Source organism: Bufo bufo, chromosome 7 (assembly GCF_905171765.1).
Source record: "Bufo bufo chromosome 7, aBufBuf1.1, whole genome shotgun sequence".
Lineage (NCBI taxonomy): Eukaryota > Metazoa > Chordata > Amphibia > Anura > Bufonidae > Bufo > Bufo bufo.
Window position 1 is genome coordinate 65,744,146 of NC_053395.1, and position 16,929 is coordinate 65,761,074.

The following is a 16,929-nucleotide window of genomic DNA, read 5'->3' on the forward strand; positions in this document are numbered from 1 at the left end:
CTCCTCACGTCATGTCCGGTGCGACCGAAAGTGACGAGGGTAGGGAAATCTCACGAAGTAGGGAAGTATAACATTACACCGGCCTTTAGGGTGTGCGGGCTGGTAACTACCTGGTTGAATAGTCAGCCAGCCTATGCCATGATGCCAGCAACAAGCAGTGTTTTTTTTTTTTTGGGGGGGGCGCCACAAGGTTAGCTCGCACAGGGCGCCTGAACACCTAAGGCCGGCCCTGCTTCCAGTCCCCATGCTGTTTACACCTGGTAGTGCATTGCCATGGTCACTGGCAATTGGGTTGGGGCAGTGTGAAGGACCGGAGTGGTGGGGAGCAGGTGGGGCTATGCTGCAGCACGATATTTGGGAAAATTACTGGGAAAAAGTGTTCATAAGATAGCTCATATCTTATAGCTGGCCAGTATAATCCTGCAGCTGATCAGTCAATAAACAAGGAATTGATCATTAGTTGGCTGATTTGCATATTTTATCAGAAATGACTGTGGCAGCGATCAATCCTTCCCAGTCACTTTGCACTGGCTTGTGTAATAGGCAGATGAGCACCGATCAACATTTTTTTATTTGCGGCCCCCAGACAAGAGTGATGGGACAATGCGGCCCCCAGACCAAAAAAGATTGTGCACCCCTGCCTTAGAGGAAATCTGTCACCAGTAAATACACAGTTAAATCAGGCATAATGCCTTCTAGGGCTAGCACCGCTGAATTTAATGATACCTTTCATTTAGTGAAGCATTGCTTCATTCTGGAGAAAGGGTACTTTTAATATTTATGTTAAGTGCACCAAGAGTAGGATCAAACCACTCTGCACACCCTTGCTTTTCCAGCTTCCTCTGGCAGCCTCACCTTTTCCTTCTTGACTGACAGAGCGAGGTTCCTGCATAGTCACGTAACACAGCAGTGATGTGATGCTTGTCGACATGTCTCTAATGAGGCCAGTCATTAGCTGCAGTCGCTCATGTGACCCTATCCATGCAGAAGTTAAAGGATAACTGTCATATTTTAAATTTTTTATTTTTTTGGGAGTATTGGATTGTGGTGATTAATATCACCTTGGTGGCCCTATTTCAACTTTTCACTGTGTATTCAATTACCCCTTAATTCCACATTTTTGTTCCCTGTACTGCCTACTTTTACCTGTGCTTAAAATAGGGTTGCTAGGTATGGTCCGTCTGTCTGCGCAGAAGCAGGCAGCGTGCATGGTCAGATTTCTGACAGCTAGGGACTGTAAGTAAATGATTAAAGCCAGGTGCTCCCCAGCAGCTGATAACAGTGCCTGGGCTGTGTGCACTTCTCCCTGTCCCTGCGCTTGGCAGACGCTCCCTCACTCAGCAGAGCTGGAGAATGCAGAGTTGGAGCAGTGCACAACAGGGAAGGGAGATCTGCCGTCTGCTCAGTGTATAAATGAAAGCAACATGTGGTAAGAGGACCCTTTTGTGCTGCAGGAGATTAACCCTTTAGGGGGGAGGGCTCTGGTTACTTTACTTTTGGGGGGCTATTGTTACTGGCTAGTGAGGGCAGGCGGGATTAGCCTCAGGGTGAGGGCAGTGGCGGCCATCTTAACTGAATAGTGAAATTGCAGTTTTATGCAGACTGGTTGCTAAGGGCTGAATCTTATTAAATATGGGGTAAGTCAGTCAAATAGTAACTGATTCTGGAATATCATGTTATTAGTAACTACATATATGACAATTGAAATTAGGGTCTAAATGTGACAGTTATCCTTTAATAAAAAGGCACTGAAAGTCCAGTGAAGACAGGCTTGGAGCAACAGAACAGAGCAGTGGAAACTAGGTAAGTATAGATTTCTTTTCAGGTACCGCTAGTTGGGGTCGGGGAGGGAAAAGAAAAAAAAATCTGAACAACCCCTGTAGGGGGTTTCATTCAACTTTGCATAAATCAATAGTACAGGCCAATATAGGAACCTTTATGATATATCTTATCTGGGAAAAATGCCTCTTTCTCCACTTATCAGTTTATGTTATGCCCTTCTCAAGCTAACTTTCTCCATCTTGAGAGAGTGAGATGGACTGTCACCCTCCTCTGCATCTAATCTGATCTATTAGCAAGTTGACAGTCCATCTTGCCCTTCTAATCTGCAGGATATTAGTTTAGGAGAGGGAAAAGAGCCTGACAAGTGAAGAATGAGGCAAGTTTCTTGTATTCAGTTGTAATATTGATTTATGCAAAGTTTGTGTAAGTTAGTGACCATTTAAAGATTTTGACGATGAAAACAAAAAACGTTATTTTACTTTGTGCGACTGTAATAACATAACAAAGTATCCATTGCTACCACCATGTTGATCCTCACTTCACATGGATTCTTTGCCAAGGTTCCTTGAAACCTGAGCAGCACGTAGAAACACATCTCTGATACAGTTATCCCTCAATTATACATACACTGTCACAGGTCAGGACCTTAAGCAAGGTCATTTACTATTCAGTGGTGCATGAAATAAGAATGGAGCTGGGACAATGTACTATTGATTGTTGTTAAATGGAAAAAGTTTGCTGCAATTAACAGATGAAGTAAAATAATAAGTGAAGAAACACGCTGACCTCTGAATGTACAATCAAACCTAAAACTTGATACAGATACGAATAAAGGGATCATGATTAAAGGGAAATGTGTGTTAAGATCAGTTCATGCTTTATATGGGCACAGGGAGACAATAGATCCCCTGTAGTGATTGACTCTGTCTGTGGAGGACAATGGGTGTCCATTTATCACATAGACAGGCATTGACTGGAATTGGCTTTATGCAATTCTTAAAGGGAACCTGTCACCGGGATTTTGGGTATAGAGCTGAGGACATGGGTTGCTAGATGGCCGCTAGCACATCCGCAATACCCAGTCCCCATAGCTCTGTGTGCTTTTATTGTGTAAAAAAAACAATTTGATACATATGCAAATTAACCTGAGATGAGTCCTGTACGTGAGATGAGTCAGGGACAGGACTCATCTCAGGTTAATTTGCATATCTTTAAAATCGTTTTTTTACACAACAAAAGCACACAGAGCTATGGGGACTGGGTATTGCGGATGTGCTAGCGGCCATCTAGCAACCCATGACCTCAGCTCTATACACAAAATCCCGGTGACAGGTTCCCTTTAATTTTCCTTCCAGCTAGGCTGGTGGGGAAACATGCATCTATTGAATGGTTCTCCCATTTAAAGCATGGGGACCTGCTTAATCAGTTCAAGACAATGCAATTTACCCATCTTCCTTCACAGGTGTATTTTCAGTTTTTTTTTTCAGTGCACACACATCTTTGAAAAACATAACTTTTTTTCTGTTTGGTTATGTAAATAATGTTTGCATCTTTTTAGGTGACATACTGTTTGGGGTGTTTCTTTTTACTTTTTCATATATTTTTTACTAAAATACTTTTTACAAAAAAAAATTATGTCCCCCTTCCAAAATGCTCATTTTGATATAAGAGGTTTATGGGTTATAGTCTCTGGGGGCAGGACTAGAACATGCAGTGGGGCATGTGGTGGCGAGATTTTTTTAGGTCTTTAATTTATTTTTAATTTTACACTTAGTATACCAGTTATTGCACTTTGTGCTTTTATTTTACCTTTAAAAGAAAAGTATTGTTAAATGCCCCCCAAATGCAATGTATGACCTTATAGTGGACATTTAACAACACAATTTCTCCTGTCTTCAAACACTTGTGAGCACTGTGACTATTTTTCACAGCACTCACATGCCTTGCAAACCGTAATGATTGATCTCCAGGGTAAAACCCCATGATCTCAGCTGCCTGGAGACCGCAGGATCACGGAGGTGCTCTATGCAGATCTTATCAAGGTAGGACTAGCTCATCAGAGTAAAAGAATGTCCTCTGGTGGGCCCAGTCATAGTGGGCCCCAAAGGTCCAGGAGAAAAGGATGGGGAGGTGGTCCAAATATTTGTGAGTCTCTGACTGGCTGTCACAGAGATCACAAGCTAGAGATACCTCTTATTGGTCTTCAGGATAAAACTCCAGTGATCTCAGCTGTCTGTAGTCAGTGGGATCACAGAAGTGAAGGTTGCATGTAGCAACCACAGTACAAGCCTTTGTGATTGCTGTGACTGTCACATTCATCACAAGTCAGGGTAACTCAGGGCAACTCAGCTGTCCAAATATGTCGAATATGTCCAAAGTTGACAACACTTTTGCGCTAATAAAATAATGGAGGGCTTATGTACATTGGAAAAATCTATACCACAAACTGACCACATATACTTAACCTCCCTGATCACATGGTGACAATGGATTTCCATAGCAAGGGGGGCCCAACAAATGCCCCCACGTCAGCCATGAGTATCAGCCTATTAGACAATGCTAGAGGTGTTGCCTAATATATAGTCTGTTAGTATTACACTGACAGGCTATAATGATTTGGAATACTAAGCATTACAGAAAATTATATATGTGATCAAATTATAAAGTTTAATAAAGTTTAGTGAAAAAAAATTAAATAAATGATCAGGCACCTTCACATATGTAATGACCTGCAGAATAAAGTTATCATATTATGTACATTGGACAGTGTATGGAGTAAAAAATAAAAAGGTTGAATTTGCCATTTGTACCCCATTATCCTCTGTAGGAAGGTGCAAGGGACCGTCATTGACGGAAGGTATGTGTCACCGAGGTTCCTGGCTCATGTGTCAGCAGCAGTTGCTGTTTGACACCTTGCTATTTAGTATAGCTGTAATAGCTGATCCGGGACGGCTCTTACTGGGAGCAGTTAAAGTGCTGGGTGGGTGACTACTCCACATATTCCAGGCCCACGTCTTGACTGGCCTATATAAAAAACACAGCCAGCAGTGTCAGCTGGTGGCAATTACCTCTCCCTCTGACAGAGGAGCTCTGGCAATCTCTGGATTGGGATCTGAGCCGTGTGCTAGGCTGGAGGCCTGAGTTTGGGTGGTCTGTTCTCTCCTGAGCAATGATGAGCGGGTGTGAACTAACACCTAGGATAACAGGTGACTGTTTTGCTGTATGAACTGTAGGTGTGAACGAACACCAAAAATGCAAATCGCTGTTGTACTGCTTTGTTGCCATAAGTGTGAATAAAACACTGAATTGTTTGAGTTACAAACTGGTCTCTGCCTCTATACTGGGTCTGCTTGTCCTGTCTCCACACCGTCTACCCCAAAATTTATTTTAAAAAAAATTCAATAAATTATATGCATCCAAAAATTGTACAAATGAAAACTTCATCACATCAATCCCAAAATTGTCATTCAACTATGTTGAGGGAAAAATGGGAGTTGTGCTCCCTAAAATGAATAATAAACCAGTCTATTCTACACGAGTCTGCACACTATGTAAAACCGTACAACACAGCTGTATAAAATGGACTCCTGCAGTACCTCGCGAATATTGTACCTTAATTCCTGGCTGATGTAATTGAACTCATGCACATTTGAGGACCATGCACTGAAAGAAGTCTACATCAGCAAAGGACATAGAGAATTGAACCCATTTAGCAGGAGAGAAGGAAGTAGCCACCTCCTTGGCCTGTACACATCAGCCAGGGGTGTACGTAGGTATGATTACCCTACTTCAGGAACCTACTTTTTACGGTTGTGTTGTACGGTATTCCATAGTGCATAGCGGTGTTATCACAATTGGACTCTGAGAACTGACTTATTTTTATTATTTTAGGGAGCATGAGTCTTTTTTTTATTATTATATTCTGTAGAAACTTCTGTAATTCCTTAATGGATGGCACTGAGACTTGCAGCACCCCGTCCATTGTATTGCAACACATGCCATGCCTATGCAGTAAGAGGTAGTGCCAGTACTGACAAAAAAAAAGGCAGAATTGCTCTTTATTTCATCCCTCTAAAAACCTGTAATAAAAGCTAATCAATAAATGATATTACCCTATAGTGGTGTCATTGGACATCTCTATAGGGTAATATAAAATTTCCCTTATGCAGCTACATTATCAGAAAAATGTAAAATGTAAAAATTTTAGCTCTTGGAATGTGACAAGGAAAAAAATCCATGGTCTGTAAGGTTCAAAACAGGTGAGACATAAAGTGGGTAATGCCCTTCAAGTAAACCTGCCTATTGTACCTGGTTACAGTTGTCTTTCTCACAGCTGGGGATTGTAGGGACTGTATCCGTCTTATACAGTATGTGATGATAGCTAGTATTGAGCGAATTGAAGTGTCCGAAGACTTCAATCTGAATGTCAAGAAAAATTTGATTTGACGTGAAGCCAAATTTCCTCGTGCTTCGTGGTAACTAATTAATTTTCCTTGAAATGGCGAAAAAAATAAAAAAAAAATACCTCATCTATTTGCACAGCGGCCATCTTGATTGAAAATACAGCTCAAAATCTCGCACAAGATTTTTGTGAAATTCGATGAAGCAGCTGAATCGAATTTTCCTTAACTTCGCTCACCTCTAATGGTAGCTATTAACCTCAATTCTCAGAAAGACCTAGATTACATTTATGAGATTTGAGGAGGCAACAGAGGATGGTTTGGATTAGTAGAATTGTTCTGGAGTAGGGGCTTTCTAGATAGATTGGGCATCCAATCTGCTTGTTTCTCAGTTCTTTAGATGCCTGATCAGGCAGGCTGTTCTAGCAGAGTACAGCCTACCACCCACTCATTCTGGAAAAAGGCCAGATCTCCGCTACATCCCAGTGTAGTCTATGGGGTGCAGAGGCGAATGTCAGTATCGGGCAATGCCACATCCATGAACTTTGGCAGGCTGCTTTAACAGCTTGTCGGATCAGGTTACTGGAGATGTAAATATAGCCTAAGGCCTCATGCACATGACCGTTGTTTGCGGCTAGGTTGTGGTCCCATTCACTTTAAAGGGGCTACAAAAGATGTGGTGGGCACTCCGTATGCTGTCCGCATCTGTTGGCTCCATTCCTTGGCCCTGCAAAAAAATAGAGCATGTCCTATTCTTGTCCGTTTTGCGGCGTTTCCATAACAGGACGCCTGTCCTGTGCATGTAGCCTAACTCCAATACTTCTTTAAACCAAACTGAGAATTTCTTCCAAACTTCTGTTTGTGTCACACTCCTTGTTCTGTCCCCAGATTCAGATCCAGTTGTTTCTGTGTGTTTATCAGTTGACATTGCATTTAACTGTGTTGTAATTCATTTGCATTACATTGTATGGTAACAGCACCATCTACTGATGAGTAGAGTTGAGCAGACACCTGGATGTTCGGGTTCGGCCGAACTTCACAAAAAAGTTCGAGTTCGGGACCCGAACTTGACCTCGAACCCGAACCCCATTGAAGTCAACGGGGACCCGAACTTTTGAGCACTAAAATGGCTGTAAAAATGTCATGGAAAGGGTTAGAGGGCTGCAAATGGCATCAAAATGTGAATAGGGAAATGACTTTAAATAACATAAAATACATAAAAATAAAAAATTATATTCTTGATCTAGGAGGACGAGGTCCATATATAGGAGGTTGAGGAGGCGGTGAATGTGGCGGTGTAGGTTGAAGAGGCGGTGGAGGAGGAGGAGGTAGCCTACACTGCTTTTTGGTTTTAAATTTATTTATATTTTTTTAAATTAGGGTACACCCCAAAACATTGGGAAATATAACCTGTGATAACCCTCTCCAGTCGTGCTAAACACACGTTCAGACAATACACTGGCTGCAGGGCAGGCCAGCACCTCCAAGGGTTAAAGGGCAAGCTCAGTGTCACGACCATGGTCATGGTCGTGACTCTTTGGTCGCAAAAGCAGAAGTCTGAGGGGTACTTCAGCCATGGTTAGCTGGAGTATTCCTCCTGGTTTATATTCCGTCTGCCAGTGAGGGCCACCCTTGTGGTCATACTGTCACGGCTGAGGATGGGGGAAACCCTCAGCCGTGCGATGTCAGAAGATGTAGTGGCTGCTCGGCCAGGACGACAGAATTAGGGAGCAGGTCACCTCCTAACGCATCCCTAATCTGACCCTGACTCCTAACCATATGAGCCAACCCTGATGGTGGGAGGGCTCATACACTGGAACCTAATAATCCCTGCTAGCCCTCAGGATTGCCCTGGAACAAGGAGCAGGGTAAGACGACCTGTTCCTTTTAGATGTGGAGGAACAGGAGTCTCACTGCTCCTTGTTCCAGGGCAATCCTGAGAGCTAGCAGGGATTATTAGGTTCCGGTGTATGAGCCCTCCCACCATCAGGGTTGGCTCATATGGTTAGGAGTCAGGGTCAGATTAGGGATGCATTAGGAGGTGACCTGCTCCCTAATTCTGTCGTCCTGGCCGAGCAGCCACTACATCTTCTGACATCGCACGGCTGAGGGTTTCCCCCATCCTCAGCCGTGACAGTATGACCACAAGGGTGGCCCTCACTGGCAGACGGAATATAAACCCGGAGGAAGACTCCAGCTAACCATGGCTGAAGTACCCCTCAGACTTCTGCTCTTGCGACCAAAGAGTCATGACCATGACCATGGTCGTGACACTCAGGCCATGTACCCAATTTGGAGACTCAGAAGTTGCAGGGGCTGACCCCTGTCAGTCAGTTCGTTTAGGCGTGTGCACACTTACTGCCCCACCATGTCGCCCGTCCCCGTGATGTTCACGATCCAATTTGATATCTGCTCTATCAACTTTCGATGTTCTTTTATGTGCTTACCATGGTGATCACGGGTGCCGGGGAATCAGGGTTCCACGCCGGAGAGGGAGCGTGAGAACGAGAGACCACATCCAAGGGAGGATACATTTTTTCAAATTTAAAATTATAGAGCGGAATTATTGGACAAATTATTAAAAGCGTAAAAGTGGGACAACTTTTTAAAGTTTAAGCATTGAATGAAAGGAGGTGGCGCGCATCAATTAATGAAGAATTTCTGAAATTTTATTCCCTGTCACCTATGCAGAGCAGGGGTTTATTCACGTCTAAAATTGTAAAATGTTAACCCAAGAATGTAACAGAAAAACTACAGAAATGTATTAACCTGTCTACTTGGTAGAGCAGGGGTCTATAACAGAAAAAAATTGTTTATTGTCACCCGAAAATGTAAAAGAAAAAATATTGAAATTTATTAAGCTGTCAACTAGGTAGAGGAGGGTATATTACAGCCAAAAATTTGTGAATTTCACCAGAGAATGTAACAGACAATTTTTTTAATATATTTTTTACCTGTCTAATAGGTATAGCAGTGGTACATCACACCCAAAAATTGTTTAATTTCAACCGAAAATGTAACTGACAATTTTTTTTTTTTAACCTGTCTACTAGGTATAGCAGTGGTACTTCACACCCCAAAATTGGTAAATTTTACCATAAAATGTAACTGACAAAGTAGAGAAATGACATAAAATAAAAAAATGATTTATGAGGTGGAGTTCCATATGGAGTAGGAGTTTGAAGAGGCGGTGGACGTAGCGGTGTAGGTAGAAGCGGCAGTGGAGGAGGACGAGGTAGCCAACACTGATTTTTGGTTTTAATTTAATTTAATTTTTTATTAGGGTACACTCCAAAAGAGTGTGAAATATCCAAAATACAAGAATGAGCAATTGCGCTGCAGTATAACAATGGATGGTTAAGTCAGGTATACATGTCTATTCTGCACAAGGTACGGACAAGTCCTGTGGGATCCATGCCTGGTTCATTTTAATGAACGTGAGCTTGTCCTCCAAGGCGTAAAGGGCAAACTCAGGCCATGTTACCAATTTGGAGACCCAGAAGTTGAAGGGGGAAGACCCATCATTCAGTACGTGTAGGCGTGTGCACACATACTGCTCCACCATGTTGGTGAAATGCTGCCTCCTGCTAAGACGTTCCATATCAGCTGGTGGTGCTGGTTGTTGTTGCGTGCTGACAAAGCTTTTCCACATTTCGGCCATGCTAACCCTGCCTTCTGAGGTGCTGGCGGTGCCCCAGCTACGTTGGCGACATCTTCCTCTGCCTTCGCCTTGTGCTTCCATTGTGCCCCCGCTGTCAGGTGGGAATGCCACCTGCAGCGCGTCAACCAGCGTGCGCTTGTACTCGCGCATCTTACGATCGCGCTCCAGTGACGGAATTAAGGGCGGTACGTTGTCCTTGTAACGGGGATACAGCAGCGTGGCCACCCAGTAATCCCCGCAAGTTAGAATGTGGGCAACTCGGTGGTCATTGCGGAGACACTGCAGCATGTAATCACTTATGTGTGCCAGTCTGCCCAGAGGCAACGAAAAGCTGTCCTCTGGGGGAGGTGTATCGTCTGTGTCCTCTGTATCCCCCCAGCCACGCACCAGTGATGGCCATGAGCTGGTCTGGGTGCCATCCTGCTGTGAACATGGTTCCTCCTCCTCCATATCCTTCTCCTTATCCTCCACCTCGTCATCCTCCAGAACTGTGCCCTGGCTGGACAATTGTGTACCTGGCTTTTGTGGGTGCAGGAACCCACCCTCGGAGCCACTTGGGAATGACTGCCCAGAAACCCTACAAAATGATCCCTCTTCCTCCTGTGCCACGACCTCTTCTATCATCGCCAGCAGCGTTTTTTCAAGGAGGCATAGAAGTGGGATAGTTACGCTGAGAACGGCATTATCGGCACTGGCCATGTTAGTGGAGTACTCGAAACAGCGCAACAAGGAACACAGGTCTCGCATGGAGACCCAGTCATTGGTGGTGAAGTGGTGCTGTTCCGCAAAACGACTCACCCGTGCGTGCTGCAGCTGAAACTCCACTATCTCCTGCTGCTCGCACAGTCTGGCCAGCATGTGCAAGGTGGAGTTTCACCTTGTGGGCACGTCGTATATGAGGCCGAAGTTACGCTGCAGCACTGACAGGCGAGCAGCAGCAGGGTGAGAACGCCGAAAGCGCGCACAGACATCCCAGACTTTATGCAGCAGCTCTGACATATTGGGGTAATTTTTAAGGAATCTCTGCACCACCAAATTCAGCACATGCGCCAGGCAAGGGATGTGTGTCAAACCGGCTAGTCCCAGAGCTGCTACGAGATTTCACCCATTATCGGTCTGTTGTTCAAGGCCCGTCCACAGCTCCTGTGCGGTGTGGGGTTTGTCCCCCAAACAGATACATTTTAAAACTTCCTGCTGTCGTTTACCCCTGGCTGAGCTGAAGTTGGTGGTGAAGGTGTTACGCTGACCGGATGAGGAGCCGGTAGAGGGTAAGGAAGCGGAGTAGGAAAAAGAAGCAACAGGAGGCAAACTGAAGCGCCCTGCAATCCTCGGTGGTGGAAGGACATGCGCCAAACTGCTATCCGCCTCAGGCCCAGCCGCCACTGCATTTACCCAGTGTGCTGTTATGGAGATATAACGTCCCTGACCGTGCTTACTAGTCCACGTATCCGTAGTGAGGTGCACCTTGCCACAGATGGCGTTGCGCAGTGCACACCTTATTTTGTCCCCTACTTGGTTGTGCAGGGAAGGGATGGCCCGCCTGGAAAACTAGTGGCGGCTGGGCACGACGTACTGTGGGACAGCCACCGCCATAAGGCCTTTAAAACTATACGTCTCCACCAAACGGAATGACAGCATTTCAAAGACCAGTAATTTAGAAATGCTGGCATTCAGGGCTAGGGATCGCGGGTGGGTAGGGGGGTACGTCCTCTTCCTCTCTAGTGTTTGGGAGATGGAGAGCTGAACGCTTCTGTGGGACATTGTGGAGATGCTTGGTGACCCAGGTGGTGGTGTTGCTGGAAGATCTTCTGTTTGTGGGGTGGCAGGTGGCACTGTCACTCTAGAGGTGGATGAAGAGGCCGAGACTGCAGTAGAAGAGGAAGCAGGAGGATCCAGAGACCTTTCTTGGTTTTTGAGGTGTCTACTCCACTGCAGCTCGTGCTTAGCACTTAAATGCCTGGTCATGCAGGTTGTGCTCAGGTTGAGAACGTTTATACCTCGCTTCAGGCTCTGATTGCACAGCTTGCAAACCACTCGTGTCTTGTCGTCAGCACATTGTCTGAAGAACTGCCACGCCAGGGAACTCCTTGGAGCTGGTTTGGTGTGCTCGGTCCCTTGCTGCGGTGAGCAATAGCAGGCGTACTGTCTAGAGGACGGCCGCTCCGCTTTTGCACCCTGCTCCCTCTTCTGCTGTGCTGGTGGCTCTGTGCGACCACCGCCTCTTCCTCCGAACTACATAGGTCACTCGCATGACCTTGATTCCATGTGGGGTCGAGGACCTCATCGTCCTCCACATCATCTTCCACCCAGTCTTCACCCCTGCCCTCCTTGTCGGTCTGCACACTTTCAAAAGCCCCAGCAGTTGGCACCTGTGTTTCGTCATCATCCGAGACGTGCTGCGATGGTCCTCCCATGTACTCATCTTAAAAGATAAGTGGTTGGGCATTGGGGCACTCAATCTCTTCCAATTCTGGGGCAGGGCTAGGTGGATGGCCCTGGGAAACCCTGTCAACAGAGTCATCAAAAAGCAGAAGAGACTGCTGCATGACTTGGGGCTTAGACTGCTTGCCTTATTTGCAAGGGGGTGAGGTGAAAGACTGATGGACATTGGCTGCAGGTGCCAACTCTGATCTTTCAGCAGGAGACTGGGTTGCTGACAGTGCCTCCAGTTCCTTCACATTGTCTCCTACCCAATCATCTATCGCCTGTACTTGTTCAGGCCTCACCATTCGTAGAGCCGCATTAGGCCCGACCAAATACCGCTGCAGGTTCTGTCGCCTACTCGCACCTGAGGAAGGGGTTTTACTTGTGCGTGTAGCTGGCACAGATCGACCACGTCCTCTCCCTGCAACAGGAGCTCCACCAGCAGAACTACGACCTGGGCCATGTCCCTTATTTGACGCTCTCCTCATATTTCTCGAATTTAGGATCTTGCCCTAAATGGGTGTAGTGATGTCGCGAACATAAAATTTTCAGTTCGCGAACAGCGAACGCGAACTTCCGCAAATGTTCGCGAACTGGCGAACCGGGCGAACCGCCATAGACTTCAATAGACAGGCGAATTTTAAAACCCACAGGGACTCTTTCTGGCCACAATAGTGATGAGAAAGTTGTTTCAAGGGGTCTAACACCTGGACTGTGGCATGCCGGAGGGGGATCTATGGCAAAACTCCCATGGAAAATTACGTAGTGGACGCAGAGTCGGGTTTTAATCCATAAAGGGCATAAATCAACTAACATTCCTAAATTGTTTGGAATAACGTGCTTTAAAACATCCAGTGTGTGTATACGATCAGGTATGATGTTGTATCGATCAGGTAGTGTAAGGGTTACGCCCGCATCACAGACATTGACAGACCAAACTCCCCTTTTAATGCACCGCAAACAGTTCATTTGCACAACCGCAAACTCCCCATTTGCACAAGGTTGGATACCAAGCTAGCCACGTCCCGGTGATGTCATTGAAGGTTTCTTCCTCCACCCAGCCACGTACAACACCAAGGGTCCCCGAAAGGTCAATTGAATTGATTTTTCGAACGGGGAGATGGTTAAAAAAACGCTGGCTCCCTCCCCTTTGTTTTTATCCACGGTGACTGCGTCTGCGCCGTGCAATTTACTGTCACACCCGATATGAGTGGTATTTTCTGTAGTACTATTCTCATCAGTTTAATCCCTCTAACGTCCCCGACTCCCCAATCTGGGGGCCATTTATTAAACAGATTTTTCGGACGGGGAGATGGTTAAAAAAACGCTGGCTCCCTCCACTCTGTTTTAATCCACGGTGACTGCGTCTGCGCCGTGCAATTTACTGTCACACCCGATATGAGTGGTATTTTCTGTAGTACTATTCTCATCAGTTTAATCCCTCTAACGTCCCCAATCTGGGTGCCATTTATTGAATAGATTTTTCGAACGGGGAGATGGTTAAAAAAAACCTGGCTCCCTCCACTCTGTTTTAAACCACGGTGACTGCGTCTGCGCCGTGCAATTTACTGTCACACCCGATATGAGTGGTATTTTCTGTAGTACTATTCTCATCAGTTTAATCCCTCTAACGTCCCCAATCTGGGTGCCATTTATTGAATAGATTTTTCGAACGGGGAGATGGTTAAAAAAACGCTGGCTCCCTCCACTCTGTTTTAAACCACGGTGACTGCATCTGCGCCGTGCAATTTACTGTCACACCCGATATGAGTGGTATTTTCTGTAGTACTATTCTCATCAGTTTAATCCCTCTAACATCCCCAATCTGGGGGCCATTTATTAAATAGATTTTTTGAACGGGGAGATGGTTAAAAAAACGCTGGCTCCCTCCACCGATATGAGTGGTATTTTCTGTAGTATTATTCTCATCAGTTTAATCCCTGTTACGTCCCATATCAGGAATTGCCTTTTATGAAAAAAAATTTAGGCCGGGTACCTTCGACTGCCTTCACAGTGACAGACCAAACTCTCATACACTAAACTGAATTGATTTCAGGAACCGGGAGATGGAAAAAGCAGCTTGGTCGGTCCTCTTACTCCCAAATTGGGGCACTGCGCGTGCACAGAGCAATGTGCTGTGACACCCTATATGAGTGGTGTCTTAACTAGTACTATTGCTATCAGTTTAATCCCTGTTACGGACCCTATCCGGTCGAATTGATTAACCATTGTCGAATCCCCCATTGACATCCCCCTTATAAGCTGTGTAAAGCATATTTTTTAGTTTGGTTTTGAACTGCTGCATCCTTTCCGACTTTTGGTAATTTGGTAACATTTCTGCCACTTTCTGCTTATACCGGGGGTCTAGTAGCGTGGCCACCCGATCGCTTTTGGTCTGACCATAATGAAGCAACGGCCTTATCATCTGGGGTGTGGCAACATTGCCAACACACTTTTATAGAGGTGATGATGATTGCTTCATTGTGATACGCAAGCCCCTTCACCACAACAAGGTAACGATCACGAAGGGGAATTGACACTTGTATGTGCCTTTTTTTTTTGGTTTGTTTTTGCAGCCACAGTGCTGCACCATAGGACAGAAAAATTAGGCATGTACACATGCCTGAAAAATAATGGCACTGTTGCAGACGCTATTGTAGCAGCGGCCGGAAAAATTTATGTTTTCCAGGCAGAAAAGTGACTAAAACATTACGGCTTGAACCCTAGTTGGTGGTGGAGAATTCACGAAAGTCATCCGGTATGCAGACATTAAATACAGCAGCGTGGGGACCATTTTGAGGCCAAGGCATGTAATCAGGCCTTTTGTTAGTCAAACGTATCCCCCACTGTCAGTCCCTTCGGGATCCATGCCTCATTCATCTTTATGAAGGTGAGGTAATCAACACTTTTTTGACCGAGGCGACTTCTCTTGTCAGTGACAATGCCTCCTGCTGCACTGAAGCTCCTTTCTGACAGGACACTTGAAGCAGGGCAGGCCAGAAGTTCTATCGCAAACTGGGATAGCTCAGGCCACAGGTCAAGCCTGCACACCCAGTAGTGAAGGGGTTCATTGCTCCTCAGAGTGTCGATATCTGCTGTTAAGGCGAGGTAGTCTGCTACCTGTCGGTCGAGTCGTTCTCTAAGGCTGGATCCCGAAGGGCTGTGGCGATGAGTAGGACTGAAAAAGCTCCGCATGTCCTCCATCAACAACACATCTGTAAATCGTCCAGTCCTTGCCGCCGTGGTAGGAGGAGGATTACACTCACCTCTTCCCCTGTTAGATTCCCGTTGTGCTGTGACATCTCCCTTATAAGCTGTGTAAAGCATATTTTTTAGTTTGGTTTTAAACTGCTGCATCCTTTCCGACTTTCGGTAATTTGGTAACATTTCTGCCACTTTCTGCTTATACCGGGGGTCTAGTAGCGTGGTCACCCAGTACAGATCGTTCTCCTTTATCCTTTTTATACGTGGGTCCCTCAACAGACATGACAGCATGAAAGACCCCATTTGAACAAGGTTGGATGCAGAGCTTCTCATTTCCCGTTCCTCGTCCTCACTGATGTCATTGACGGTCTGTTCTTCCCCCCAGCCACGTACAACACCATGGGTCCCAGATAGGTGACAACAACGAGCACCCTGGGGTGCCTGCTGTGGTTGGTCTTCCTCCTCCTCAAAGCCGCCACATTCCTCCTCTGACTCCTCTTCCTCATACTCCTCTTCCAGCGTTGCTGCAGGTCCGGCAAGCGATGATGACAAGGCTGTTTCTGGTGGTGATGGTGACCACAACTCTTCCTCTTCCTCTTCACGCTCATCTACAGCCTGATCCAGAACTCTTCGCAGGGCACGCTCCAGGAAGAAAACAAATGGGATGAGGTCGCTGATGGTGCCTTCGGTGCGACTGACTAGGTTTGTCACCTCCTCAAAAGGACGCATAAGCCTACAGGCATTGCGCATGAGTGTCCAGTAATGTGGCAAAAAGATTCCCAGCTCCGCAGAGGCTGTCCTAGCACCCCGGTCATACAAATACTCGTTGACGGCTTTTTCTTGTTGGAGCAGGCGGTCGAACATTAGGAGTGTTGAATTCCAACGTGTCGGGCTGTCGCATATCAAGCGCCTCACTGGCATGTTGTTTCGCCGCTGAATATCGGAAAAGTGCGCCATGGCCGTGTAGGAACGCCTGAAATGGCCACACACCTTCCTGGCCTGCTTGAGGACGTCCTGTAAGCCTGGGTACTTAGACACAAAACGTTGTACGATGAGATTCAACACATGTGCCATGCACGGCACATGTGACAACTTGCCCAAATTTAATGCCGCCAACAGATTGCTTCCATTGTCACACACCACTTTGCCGATCTCCAGTTGGTGCGGGGTCAGCCACTGATCCACCTGTGCGTTCAGGGCGGACAGGAGTGCTGGTCCTGTGTGGCTCTCTGCTTTCAGGCAAGTCAACCCCAAGATAGCGTTACACTGTCGTATCCGGGATGTGGAATAGCCCCTGGGGAGCTGGGGGGAATCAGTTGATGTGCAGCCAGACGCCGCAGCAGAAGAGGACTCAGCCGAGGAGGAAATTAAAGAGGATGGAGTAGGAGTAGAGGAGGTGGCAGTAGGTCTGCCTGCAAGTCGTGGTGGTGTCACCAACTCCGCTGCAGAGCCACGCAT